The sequence below is a fragment of the Dermacentor albipictus genome, chromosome 2 (assembly GCF_038994185.2).
Source record: "Dermacentor albipictus isolate Rhodes 1998 colony chromosome 2, USDA_Dalb.pri_finalv2, whole genome shotgun sequence".
Taxonomy (NCBI): Eukaryota; Metazoa; Arthropoda; class Arachnida; order Ixodida; family Ixodidae; genus Dermacentor; species Dermacentor albipictus.
The window spans coordinates 53793908-53808353 of NC_091822.1; the positions used below are offsets into that span (position 1 = coordinate 53793908).

At 43.7% G+C, this 14446-nt stretch overlaps 1 long non-coding RNA gene across 1 annotated transcript; it reads right to left on the minus strand.

Moving 5' to 3' along the window:
- Window positions 1-428: 428 nt before the first annotated feature.
- Window positions 429-8668, minus strand: LOC135901851 (uncharacterized). The gene is made up of 3 exons (XR_010564290.2): window positions 8410-8668; window positions 6792-6928; window positions 429-1519 (listed from the first exon to the last, which is right to left on the minus strand). It is a non-coding gene; the product is annotated as an uncharacterized lncRNA (long non-coding RNA).
- Between the last annotated feature and the right edge of the window lie 5778 nt (window positions 8669-14446).

Sequence of the window (14446 nt, forward strand, 5' to 3'; positions counted from 1 at the left end):
GGTAACAAGTGCAGTACTACAGAAGCATATGTTTGCCTGTCAAACAGTTTTTTGCCGTTTTAAGCACACATTTTACACCTCTATTCATCAAAGTTGTCATTTATCGCCACGGGATGCTTCTACTACTACTTTGACACACGACTTAAAGGTAGCGCTCAAAGCAAGAGAACAAAGTGCTTCCACGTCGAATAATGTTTCAGCATTTACGAACAAAACAGCATGTGTAGCTGTCCTTGCTGTTCAATATATAAGCATGCACTATTTCCTGAAATATATGTATGCTCCATTTACTGAAAGATACCTGCTTATACCCAATAACTTAGTTTATTTTTCACCATGTGCTTGCATTGAATATTGCAAAGGCATTGTAAGTTAAGCTACCATAACAACAATCAGCTAGTCTAAGGTTACCTAATTGAACAACATCATTGTAAAATTTGTGACGAAATGTCAGAAGTATTTATTTCATTCAAGAGAAATGGTTACATAATAATGTTTGCACATTTTAAAAGTAAAAAGGAAGATGAGTAAAACCATACCAATACAAAGACATAAGCACCGAATAATGGCACAGGCTTGCTCAATTAAATTTTAAGCAGAACAGTTTTTTTAAATAACCTCACTACGAAATATCACATGTTTTCATTCGAAAAGCACTGCATCTTATTATGAAGCACAAAAATAACCGGTCACATAAGTAAGAACAAGTCTGAGTGTGTCTTTAACACAAGGATAAAAAGTTGGGCGAGTTGGTACAGTAACATGATCTTGGATTGTAGCGCGAAGTGGCATGGACACAGACTAGAAGCAGACAGGATGAGCGCTAACCCTCAACTAAATTTTTGCAAGCTAGTCTCTTATCAAGTATACCTGTAGGCATTGCGACCATTGTGCTCCCAAGATGCATGAGGCATTAGTCATTGCAGAGTTGTAAGGACATGACAATCCTAGGATCATTATGTTCTTGAGGCTTTTTTTCCCCACTTTCCACCTTTTGAAACGTGTACACTTTAGTCATGAATACAAAAATGCTACAACTGGCGTGTGATAAGTTTTGCATCTTATTTCCTAGCAGCTCATTGAAACAAGCCACGATGACAAATTTAAATGCTGTTACCTCATCAGACATTCAAGTTTCTTAAACACAAATAAAACCAGATAGGCATTAGAGTGAGCATCACTTAAATACATTACACTGGTTTAAAGTTATTGCGCCACTTTGTGCCAGGTAAAAACGTTAGAAACATCAAAAATGTTAAGATTCTACGGCCAACCATGAAAACTAAATAAAAAAAACATTAAGCTTTCTTAAACGGGTACAGGAGCTTTACAACTGGCCGTCTTGGTGATGGACACGCAGATAGATGAGCAGCCATTCCACTGAGACGAGAATGTTGAGGGCTTCGCATGGAAGTCTGTGAGACACTGCAGAGTAGTTCTTGGTCCACATGAAGGAGGTTGCTTGCATACACGTCTGGGCCACCATACTGAATGCATGGTGTTACCGGAACCTTTTCCCCTTGCATTATGGTAAAAAAGCATGGTTAAGTTTATATGATATTTAATATGCAAAAAAAAGAGGTGAGACATGCAGACAGGACACGAGAGTAGAGCAGTGAACACGAACGCGAAAAACATGAAAAATTTCATTAAATCGTTTTATTAGATAAAATTTTTATAGTATGTGTCATTCATTATGAGGGTTCATAACCGCAACACATTTAATATATAAGCAGGTAGAATTATCAGCTTGGTCAGTTTGTACAAGCTCGTTTGAAGCAAGAAATCGAGTTTCACAAACACAACCTCAACATTCTTGATTGAAAAAGGAACACTTCACATGACATGCAGTCCTGTGAGTGGAAATTGCACAGTTCAAGAAAAACAAATTAAAACTCACAGACCGATCCTGAAAAAGGAATAAGCACCTGCTACTGCAAAAAGCGAATTAATTGATAGGTTTTAGTAGCACAAGGGCATCTTTGGCCAATTAGCGCCAAGCCTATACTGCAAAAAATTAACTTAGTGCATCTTTACAAAGCAAATATATAAAGATGACTAATGCCTATCTGCACTACAGTTGCTTTGCTCTAGCGTGAAGTCATTTTAATGCATGCACATGTACATACACATGCTACACCCAAGTGTAACAGCTGCAGAATTAAAATTGGGCATCAACAAAGTCGCAACCTTTAACCATTGATCCCAAGCTGTACTAGTGACTGGAGGCAGTGGCGTAGCAACAGGGGGGGCCGGGGGGCCGTGGGCCCCGGTTGCACGGGGCCAGTAGGGGGGGGGGGGGGTGTCATATACGTCTGAAGACACCCGAAAATTGTCGATATGCTCGCCTTCCTCGACTACACATGGGGGGGGGGGGGTGACTGAAGAGCTAAGGGCCCCGGGTGCCAGACGACCTAGCTACGCCACTGACTGGAGGTAGTACCAATATCGCCAATGACGAGTTGCACTCTTTCTGCCCGATGTTATGCTGCTCGTATTGTCAAAGATGAGTTACAGTCGGCATTGAGGGAAAGCTGCCCTCAAGAGCAGCTCTTATTTTTGTGTTATTTCTAACCAGAGACCAATGAAGTAATATATTTTTAGAATGAGAATGACACCGAAAAATTGAGTACGTAAAAAATTTGGTACATTTTTCCGGAATTAACTTGGGGGTTAACGGCTAAAGCGGCAATCCAGACACTAGAACAAGTTTTGACATGTTTGCTACCAGTGAATGCTAGAAGATATGTTGGCATTCTGTAGTTTTGTCCAACAATGCAAAAGGGATTCTTAATAACTGAGGAAATAAATGGAAAAGTATCATGAAGTATATTTCGTGAATGTAATGCAGAATCACTCAACTTCTGTTACTATATAATCTCCACTAGATTAACCTGCACTTTCTGAACTAGTTCAGGAGGTGCTGAATTTCACTCCTCATTCCACCAGTTCAACGTGGCAGCACCTGCACGTTGTGATTCGTTTTACTTATTGCAGGCTTTGTACAGGGCGAGTTCACAGCATTCCCTGCACTTGGCCGAAAGGTAGTGCATGTTTACGCAGGTGTGGTGTCGCTTCTGCACGAGTGAGGCGCAGAAATCAGAGTTTCATACAATAATTACTAGAGGGAACTCTGACGTTAGTGTCCACAGGAGATCAAACAAGAACGGCTGTACCAGCATGGAAATTATGGGAAGTACATGGATTTGCCTAAACTTCGTCTGTTTGGCTTCAAACGGCTTTGTGACTTTGTAAACTAGCCATTCTCAATAATATACTGTGTAATAAATAAATAAACATGAAAATCGTCCGACGACAGGATTCAGACACAGGAACTCTAGAACAGAAGTCTGATATTGAAACCATTAAGCCACAGAGGCATGTAACGACAAGCGAGTGCAACGCCCTGATGAATTTATCGCGGGCATACCAGTGCCTTGAGACGCTTGGCGCCCTTCGATTTGGCTACCTGGACAAGCTCAATCGTTGCAATTAATAGCAATTGTGCGTGTTGACGCCGTCTTCTGCACTTCGAAGAGTATAGACTGCGCTGAAATTTACGACAATAAGATTTATATAGCGTATAATATACGAAGCCACAAGAACGTCTGAATTCACAAGCACGATTATCCGACAAATCCATGTGCTTCCCATCATTCCCATGGTGGTACGACTGCAGCGCCAGAGTTCCCTCTAGTAATTACTGTAAGAAACTCTATGGCAGAAATAACCGAAGTGCCTCGCATTTTGTTCTGGAGTAATAAACTAAGTTTTGCTGGTCCCATAAATCTTACTGGTCATTAATTCCAAGTTTTAGTGCAGTCACATGTCTAGTAGCCAATTATGGTATTTTACATAAACATTGCAAAGCCAACTGTGGTGAATGTTCACCCTGGTAAATTGTTTATGATGGAGTAGCATAGACTACTGAAGCAATCTCTGGAAGGCAAGTCAAGTAATTTTCTTATTAGCAGCCTCTAAACAGCATTCGAGCTTATGACACATGCACCTCAGATATGCAAATATTTCCTTGACTCAGCAAGAAGCGATGCTTCATGTTCCACGAGGCTACCTCTATCAAAGCACTATTGGTGCTCTCTAAAAACAATGCCAATGCATATTATCCAAATATTTTTCAGGGGCAACAGTTATGCCAGAAATCATGCTAGATTAGTTTTTTTAAACACATGCTCAGACCATGTTAAAAGTGCTTCTTAAAATCCTCCTATTTTTTAGACTAGTCATATATCTGTACACAAAGGCTACTAATTAGGTCCCATGCTATATAAAACTTCACTTAATAATACGCATGCTATGATAAGATTTGAGACCACATTGAGATACTGAACAAGGTGAATTCATTATTTTTAAAATGAAGCTCCTGTTCTTCCAAAGGAGAAGAAAGGATACTGAGGGTCAAAATTTTTCTGAATCACAGCTGGAAGATGCCAGGGAAGGCACGTGGAAACTTATTTGTAATTTTCTATTTAAATGTAGAAATGATAAAGGGAAATGAAAATGGTAAAAAAAAACAACCAGGCATGGGGGGAGAACGAACCTACAGCCTTTGCATTAGGCATGCGATGCACTAACCACTGTGCCACCGAGGCAGCATTCGTACCGTCCACAATGGCCCCTCAGATTGTCGACGTTCGAACACGGCCGTAGTACCACAGTGGTTAGTATATCACATGCGTAATGTGAAGGTTATGGGTCCGTTCCCCACCCACAGGTGGATATCTTTTAATCCACTTTCACTTACCCAGAATTTATCATTTCTATACTTCATATAAAAAAAACTTAAAACATGTTCCTGTATGCTTTCCTTGGTCTCATTATCTGCTGGCTTCTTCCAGTTCTGTTACTTCCAACACTTATACATATTCTAATCTGGTAAGTAAACAGTTCTGCATGATGCTGGAATACAATATAAACATTATTGCATGGCCGTGTTATGTAGAATGCCCTACATTGCCCAGGCAAGGTGTATTTATGTCAATCTGAAAAAAAAAAACAATTTCCACTCTAGGCAGAAATGCTGTGTACTGCTGTGTGCAACAGGGTTTAACGAAAACAACTTGTTCAGAAATAAAGCCACCAAACAACGAGGAAATATGAAAACTAGATGAAAATTTGTGCAGTTGCATGTTAAAAATTTAGCACAGCAACAGATAAAGACATAATGAAGGAAGCACGAGGATGGTTTATTTTGGACACAGGAGGCAATATACTTGAAAGATGCATATGAGCTTACACGTGCAGAAATATTGTTTATGTAGTAGCTAAATCTTATAATGCCCTTAAGTCAAAGAAACATGGCTGTTTCTCATGATTCGCTACACATGGCTGGCTTACACAACTTAGCCACTTCTATATATGCCTTGTAATTACCAGGTGGTCTGTATAACACATGCAAGCTTTAAATATGTACAACTGCAACGTAGCTGGACAGCACCAAGGTAATGTCGTTTGCCATCGTTTTGAGGAAGTGAAACCAATTCTTGCATTTTTCCTAATTAGGTAATTAGTTAACAACGATTACTTAACTGCTCAAATATTATATTCAAAGCAAAAGTGTCAGTGCGAAAATTGTAGAGCACCCTGAAAAATTCCCAATCCAGCTTTCTACTGCTCAATAGGTGCAACAAATGTTTCTTTCAAGCTTGAAAGAAGCCAGTGAACACATGCAAGTGCCGTGCAACTAACCGCTCGTGCACCTGAACACCATTTGGCTCCTCCTTTCATGCTTGAAAAAAACTTTTTGAAAAGAATATTTTAGAAATTGATTAATTATTGACTATGTTTTAGGCAAAATGCGTGAAATAGTGTGACTGCCACCTCCATTTTCGGCGACATTAATTGACTCCATTTTCATGTCCAAATCCAGCTATACATGGTGCGTATTTTGAGCTGGTTCTGTAATTTAGGCTGGTTTTGACTAATTGAAGCTTCGCACTTTAATAATGGAGTCAGGTTAAAAAGAAATTGGTACATAAACAGTCGCTGTCAGTACTCCATACTCCTTTAACTTAGCGCAAAGTGCTTGTGAGCCAAGAAGTTGGTAGTTCTAAGCAGTATTTCTCATTTTGACTTGGTGTTATAGCCCACTTACTATGATGCCATGCTGCTCAGTCATGCTGGTCCCAGCTTCAATCTAGGCCATGACAGCTGCCCTCCAATGAGGGTAAAATGCAATAACGCTTATGCACTTATATTCAGGTGTACATTAAAGAAGGCCAGGTTCCCAAAACTTCAGGCTGTGACTTTGGTATGTAAAAGCCCATAATTTAATTTTAAAATCTAAAGGTGCTTTATTAGGAGCAGTTGCATCATTTTGAGCTTTTACTGCACTGCCATGGCACCAAGAAGCTTTAAGTAAATAAAACAATTTCATAGACAATGTACATATCTTGCAACATTTACAAACACTTCTCTGCATGCACCTCTGTTGCTGTTATATTTAGATCCGTATGCCAAGGCGGGTTACGATGTTAGAACTTGTTTCAAACTTGTTTTTTTACCGCTTTAAAGTTGTTGGTTACCTTGCATCTCATTGTGTGTCGAACGCACATTTCAGTGCAACAATTTGTTCAGAAAGTGAACTCCTCTTTATTTATGTGTGCATGCAAAAAGGGTTCAGAAGAACTGCTTTCTGAAGGTCTGTATAAGAACAAAAAACAATTCTATGTAGGCTGCACAAAGAGAAAGGATTGGTTTGTAAATATGTTATTTAGTTCTTAAAAAAAGAGGCAGCTGTCAGTATTCTGTTCCAAAGTAAAAATTGGCCCTACCTGGCTCTGCTTCAGTTTCCGATGTTGATGGTCAATTCGGGAGCACTCAACTGATAGGCTGCACTTTGGCGATGTCCGGTGTGCTGTCACCAGGCCCAAGGTCGATCGACAGCCTCACCAAAAGTCGAGTCCAAACGCTATAAAAGAAATATCTCATCATTTTGCTATCAGTTTTGTCATCTTGCGTGTTTCACACACGGCCGTCAGTGGAATATTTCGTCACTTGGATACTGAAAGAAATTCAAGCATTTTCTGGCAGCCAAGCTGATGATGATGATGTGTGGTGTTTTATGGCGCAAGGGCCACGTTTGGCTAAAGAGGGCCATGACAAGTGGTAATGTTGACGATGTATTATGGAAGATGTAACTTGGCTGTAAACTGGCCTAAAAATTGTCGCTGTAAAGTGCGTAAAATCTACGTGCTATAAAATTATGGCAATGACTAATGACAAATAGTATGAACATTAAAATCCATCGTGGAAGAATGATGCAAAATAGAAAATATATAGGATGGTAAAATTACTTGGAGCACTGCTGCCTCGCCAGAGCCCTTGAAACACAAGGGCCTAGAGGCATGTGCTATACGAAAGAGCTATCACAGCAGCATCCTCTGAAGAGAGGACGGCAGCCAAGCTGAATACACAGTAAATGGAGAACATTAAAGAGCAAATGCAGTTGTCACATTAGATTGATCAAGTACAGCAGAAATGGAAAATAAATCAGTGATACTCTGTTGGCTTTGAATGCAAGAAACGTAAAAACAGGAACTTGCAGCCACGCCACATTGAATTTCCCGCGTTTGCTACACCTCACAAGTTTGGCATCGTCCGGTACTCGGGGATAGTAACCGCTTAAAATCAAGATGAACGAGCGTCGGCTTAAATTAACAGGATACTTAACCAGGCAATATTGGCGCATAAAACAACTCACGTAGCGAAGCTACTGTCATTTACTCGATGACGCATCTGCGGGCGAATTCAAAAAGGAAAGTTTCACTTGTTTCACGCCTACTAAGCTAAGACAGAATTCGAGTTTCTTACTAAACTATACTGGATATTTACGCTCCGAATAAAACGCTGGAAATTTTGTTACGTCACATTGCATGCGTATGAAAGTGAGGAAATTGCTTTTATTGTGTTCTGCCCAGACGGCATGTAGCAGCAACCACTTTCATGCAACAAAAGCATGAAAGTGGTACTCGTGACACCGAAAACGAACATATACAGCGCCAAGGTTACGCCCCTTGGAGTTGGAACTAAGCACGATCAAGCCGGTTAGTTTTCTAGCTTTCATAACGCCATGAACACGACCAAACATCGAGCGAAAAAACTCTGCTCTCGAAAATTAATACCGCTTCCATTTATATACCTATCGCTGCCACAAGCAAAAGTCAATGGGCTAGCTGTCCACAAGCCGCAGATTAGACTGACAGCAACATATTACGGTAACGTAAAACAATTTCCACGCTGACTTAGCAGCCGCGGTGTGCTCTAAGTGCCAAAGTTCTCGTTTGCCGCTCGAAATTCACACCATGATGACGGGCACTGCATCTTTCACATGAAATATTGCACGCTTTGCGCCGGAGTTCCAATATGAGCGCGAAACGCATTTGCACGTACCTGAAATCCGCATGCCGGAAACCCGTCGACGCTTCCGAGAACGGGGCGCACAGCCATACACCCGTACGGCGGCTTGACTTGGACGTGAGGCACTTCTATCAAACATTTCACATGCGACATGCTTCACACCGATTGCGCGAACACCAAAAAATGACGCAGGCCGCATTGCGACGCCGAGCAGACGTGCATCCACCGATGAGCTGCGTGCCCGGATTGCAGAGAACAAAGCCATACAAAACGTTAGGCGCGAGAAGATGGCGGCTCTCATTGCGGAGACGAAGCGAACGAAGCAATGACGCGCGAATGAATGTTGCCAACTGATGGTTCAGCATTATGCCGGCGATGGTGGCTTTAGTGGCGTGTGTTGCGGCTGTCTAATTTTTTATTTCTTTTTCCCAAACAGTATAATTAAGATCAGTTATTTGTTTGAATTTTTAAGTGTGTCATTTGGCATTATCTTTGTCTTTTTATGCTATTAAGCGGCCAATTATGGCCTCCCAGGTTCGCGCGCAAATCTCAGAGGCCATAAGACAACTCGTTAGGAGATGCCGTTCTTGTTGTTAACGTTTCATCATCGTTTCTTCAACTGAGATAGAAAGGTAGTGTCCCCTTTCCCGGGGTTGGGAGGGGGCGATCAAGACGGCATCGCTCCGCGGGGCGCGGAGGAGTGGGTTGGTGTTGGTTCTTATCGCGAAATTCGCGAACCCTGCGATTTTTTTTATAACGTAAGCATTTCTATACTTCTCCAACAAGAAAAACCATCCGTCCGTCAGTCCGTACCACACGATGTGTTTCAAAATAGAACCCGCAACAGCGAGTGAATTCACCTTCGTGCTAGCTCTCGCTTCAACGCGACCGAAGCGGCGAAACACTGCGCTCAAGAAGCTCTCAGCTCATGCCGCACTATGCGCTTTTCGCAGAACACTTTCAAGATAGGTGTACGCGCGTCTGTTTTCAAAGCGAAGTAAACGGTGCGAACACAGCGCGTGAAGGTTTCAGCAGTGAGCACACTCTGTCCACAACGCAGTTCGCTTTCAAGATACGGTTCGTGCGGCCGTGCCGGAGAACCGCCGCCGCCGGAGAACGGTTGATAATGGTTCGACGCGGATGAGGAGGGCTAAAGAGCGATAACAGCTCAAAACGAACGGAACGTCACCAGCGCGCCTGGCCCCGCCACCTGCAGTACTTTGCTTGCGCCGCCGACCAGAACAGCTCGTGTCGCCGCAGCGCTGTCGCTAATACTTGTCGGCTCAAGTCTCATAACATTGATAACGACATGGACTGCGTGTAGATGAGGAAGAGTCACAATGCTTACGCACACTTAGACAAATCCGAGAGGAGTTCCTGTGTGATTTTTTTCTACCGGAAATGTACAGTCAGCGGTGGGACCCAGAGTTGACAATGCCTGTAAGAGGGGTGCCAAGCTTTTTTTTTTGTGAGAGTCTTGCCCAGCTCCCAAAGATCTGCTCAAGCTAAGACTTGCTGATGGCTGTATGGTTTTTTTTTATTGTCGCATGCCCTCGAACCGCCACAAATCCTACAGTGTAATGGCATTAGAGCAGTATTCACGTGCAAAGGGAAATGCAGCCGGTAATTGGGCTGCCTAAGGTTTGCGGCCCGGCGGCAGCTGCCCTCCCGTCCCCCGTTTCCGTTGACAAGTTAGAGGGAGGGGTCTAGACCAATCTTACACCCTCTCCCGACAGTGGCGTAACCAGAAAAATTTTTCGTGTGAGGGGGGGGGGGGTCCCAATTGACCGTGGAGGGGGAAGGAGCGGGGCCATTGCCATAGCAGCAAAAATTTTACTGTTAGTGAGCGTTACAAGTGCCCGGCGTGCCCCACTTGGCTACGCCGCTACTAGCCCCCCTCCCTCCCCCCCGCGCAATCGACGCAAATCGAGCTATCAGAACGTGCATGACACGCATGCATGACATAACATGAATGACATGCCGCGAAGCTAGCATGGATGTCGTCACGTCATCATCATCATCAGCTTATTCTGACGTCCATCGCAGGACGAAAGCTTCTCCAGCGATCTCCAATACCCATGTCTTGTGCTAGCTGGTTCCACGTGTCTTCAAGTTTCCCAATTCCATCACGTCCACATTATTCTCTGCCGTCCTCGACTGTGCTTCCCTTCCCTTAGCACCCATTCTGCAACTCCAATAGACCAGCAGTTCTCTCCCTTACGCATTGCAATGTCTGCCCAGCACGACTTCTTCCTCATAATGTCAACCAGAATATCAGCTATCCCCGTTCGCTCTCTAATCCACACCGCTGTCTTCCAGTCTATTATCATCATGCCTAATAATTTTCATTCCATCGCTCGTTGCGCGGTCCTCAACGTCTTCCAAAGCTTCTTTGGTAACTTCCAAGTTTCGGCCCCATACGTTACTAACGGTAGAAAGCAATGGTTAGCAGTAAGCTCCCTGGTCATGATTTAGTAATGGCTACCGTAAGCTCTCCAGCTAATATATTATTTTTGTTAATTTCCTTGATCAGAGGCCCCTGCGAGTAATTAACCTCAATAAACGTATTTCTGCGCAGGTCCTAGAGGCTGACTGCCGACCATGACATTCGTTCTCTCGCCAGGCTGCGGAGCATTACTTTTCTCTTCTGCATACTAACTGTCAATCAGACTTACTTTCTTCGGCAAGTTCCTCAAACGTTTGTTGCAAATAGTCTGCAGCGTTGCTGAGTATGCCAATCTCATCTACAAACCGTAAGTTGGTGAGCTATTTACCGTTAGCCCTCACTCCTACCCATTCCCAGTCTAACTGGTTGCACACCTTTAAGCATTGAGTGATAGCATTGTAAATATTTTGCTATTGATCATATGAAGCCTTTTGCAGATATCTGGCTATGCAAAGTCTGCGCGTTAGTGTCATCCGTTCGATATCAACATTCGTGGGAAACTTCATTTTTGACCACTGTTCGGAGCCAGTGCGCTGCTGCCTAGGTGCCCTGATCTAATCATTCCAGCTACCTGATTCAAGCGCAGGTAGCGCGCGTTTCATGTATAGGCAATATCAACGCCTTAACTGGCAATGTTCATTTATCATATACTGTAAGCTTGTTCACTTACTCCCTTATAATTAGGGTGTAAATTAGAAAGACTGGGGTGTTCCAATAGTGTTTTCTTGTTGAACGCCCTTTTGCGTTAAAAAAGCGTGTTTCAAGGGTGTTTACAAGGGTGAAAAGATGAATACACCCGCATTACACCCATAAGGGTGTGAAAATTTTAAGAGTGTGCTCGCTCTCCGCGTAGCCATGGTAGACATGCCAAAAGATCAACGTTTTCGCATACCGTCATCGCGTATCGTGCTAGAGCGTCTACAGATTGAAAATAATAATCCAGTGAAGAATTAGTCCCTTTCAGCGTTCTGGCATGACCAACGCATCACCGACGCTAATGCTGGGGCGCCATCCGCGAGGGGAAAATTAAAACGATTTTCTGGCTTGGTGCCGTCTCTTTACGCCTAGCAGCGTCAAAACAAAGGTTATACCAATAATATTGATCAAACAAGCATGACATGGATCTATGCGACGCCTGCTTAACGGGCGAATTCTAGGGCGAATTGGGATCAAGGTGCGTACAACCACATTGTTAAGTTATCGAGATGACTTGTGAAGTCAGCGGTATAAGACACCATACCTTGCTGGTGAAGGAGCGCACTGACACGGACACAGTGAAGACAAACAGAAATAGACGACACTCGCTACTTTTCTGTTTGTCTTCACTGTGTCCGTGTCAGTGCGCTGCTTCACCAGCAAGGTATGATGATCACTCACCAACTAGCCCAACTTTCCACGGTATAAGACACACGTGCCAGTGGGCCTAACCTACGCATTCCGTACGTTAGGCCACCGGTAACACATCAGCCTAAGGTTCACCATAACATATCGCGTATCACGCAAATGTAAAACGCTCTAGTTAGACACTTGCACGGCAGCCCTGATTTACGTAGTGCCTCGACTCATTGGATAGACACATCTGCCCCACTGTGTTGCCATGACGAAGTAGCGACTGCGCCCCCCCGCCAACAAAAGCCACAGACCCTCCGACGGAACTTCTTTGAATTTCTATCACCTGCCCCTGAAAACTTTCCTGGTGACAGCAGCCATTGTTCTCCGGCGACTGAGCGCGAAAAACGCGGTGACTCCGGTGGGGCGCCGCCGCGATTTTCGGCCTGATGGTATAACTTTGGCCGATCTTCGACAGCACATGAGGGCATGATCTGGCCTCTCCAAACGACGTCAGGTATCCAAGGTACTTCCGCAAGAGAATTGATTAACGACTAGGCGCGGTTTCAGCCCCCTCTGTACCCGACATACAGATTCAGAAATTCTTCGAGTTTTCTTTACAACGTTCCTTCTAAAAACCTCGTGCACCTCATATAACCCATCCCGACTGCACTTTTCCTCTCTTTTCACATATATGGCTTTAGTCAAGGGGGGAACGTAGCCTCCTTTTTTTCTTTTATTAAAATAAACATGTTGCCATTGTCATCACGGACAGAAATACCAGTGCTTTTTCTTTCTTATCGGTCCATTCGATCAAGAAATTTTATTACTTTCAGACAGGCGAAGCTAGGCGCAATCGTTCCTTCAAAAGGAAAAAAACTTACTTGCAAACGAACAATAAAACTAGAAAAAAACACAGCTTGTTTGCGCCAAAACAAGAGATGGTCTGTCATCTGCTTCTCCACTTCCGTCTAATGCTGACAGAAGAGCTCCAAGAGCGAGAAATGAAAGAAGAAAATATTTTGAAAAATGTGCACCAAGTGCAGATATGCGCCTTGGCCGTCCATAGATGCCAATCGGTCGCTTAGTCAGCGATTCTCACGCGGGCGTGTTTTTTGTGCCCAGCGGCTAGGACGTCGAGCACGGCCTTGCCCGAGGGCGCGCTAAAACGACGACGTCGGCGTCGCGGACACAGCTGCCCTCGCCGCGTCGCTCGCTTGCGGCGTCTCCGGTTTCGCGCACCAAGGACAGCGCATTCCGCGCAAACTCGCGTAAGCGTATGGCCTATCTTCGACCGAGGACATAAGTACGTGCAACTGGGACGACAATAAGTGTCCACTCGAGCGCATCCTTCTCTCATAAAATGAGACAGAGTGCCGTGTTGACAAGTGGGCCTAGACTCGATGCCCTTTCTCGACTCTTAAGGATGGAAGAACGGAAATTTATAAGAATTCCTTTTGAGACGCAGTGAAGTATCGAGTCGGCAAACTTTCTTTCACATTACTGTCTCGTCTTACTTGGCCTTTAACGTCTTTCGTTCGCGGTAAAAAACAAACGATGAAATTTAAAAATAATTATGCTGCAAACCTAAACATATGCAGATACAATGGCCATATCCGTTTCTATATGAGAAACAAGCCTTCAGTGAAGCTGGCAATTAAACGTCATACAAGTATTCCTATATGTGGTATCACGCAATTGTGTTTATTTGCATCACATGCAAAATATAATCTCATACAAGGTTTCCGTTTGCGCAGCGCACAGGCCAGGACTTCAGTTTCATAGAATGTTGATGTCTATGCATTACACCAGTCGAAATCTATGCTGAAATAGTTCAAGGAGATGCATACTGTGAACCATGGACGCAACGACGTCATGGGAACCAAGTCGATTTTGATGTTCGTCGCAAAAGAACGGTAAAAGGAGGTCTATGCACAGAGAAGTGCGATCCATATGTAAATGCATGGACACCTTGTGTAACAGTCGTACACACTCATTTTGGAGGATTGGCTACGATGGGCACAGCCCCGCTGGCACATCCTCAATGGGACAAGAAGGCATCCAAAATATTAGAAATTTACCAGAATCGAAGAAGCCGTCGAGTATCTGGCGCTGTTCTGTTAAAGGACCTGTGTCTGTGCGCGGCATTTGTCCGTCGACACTACATGTAGGCGTTCTGTGTTGGTATTTATGGTTTTACTACGCAAAACATAGGTGCGTACTCCAGGGTTGCCATGTCGGCCACAATTTAATGATCTTTCAGCAGGTTAAATTGGCGAGACAGAGGCGAAGGGC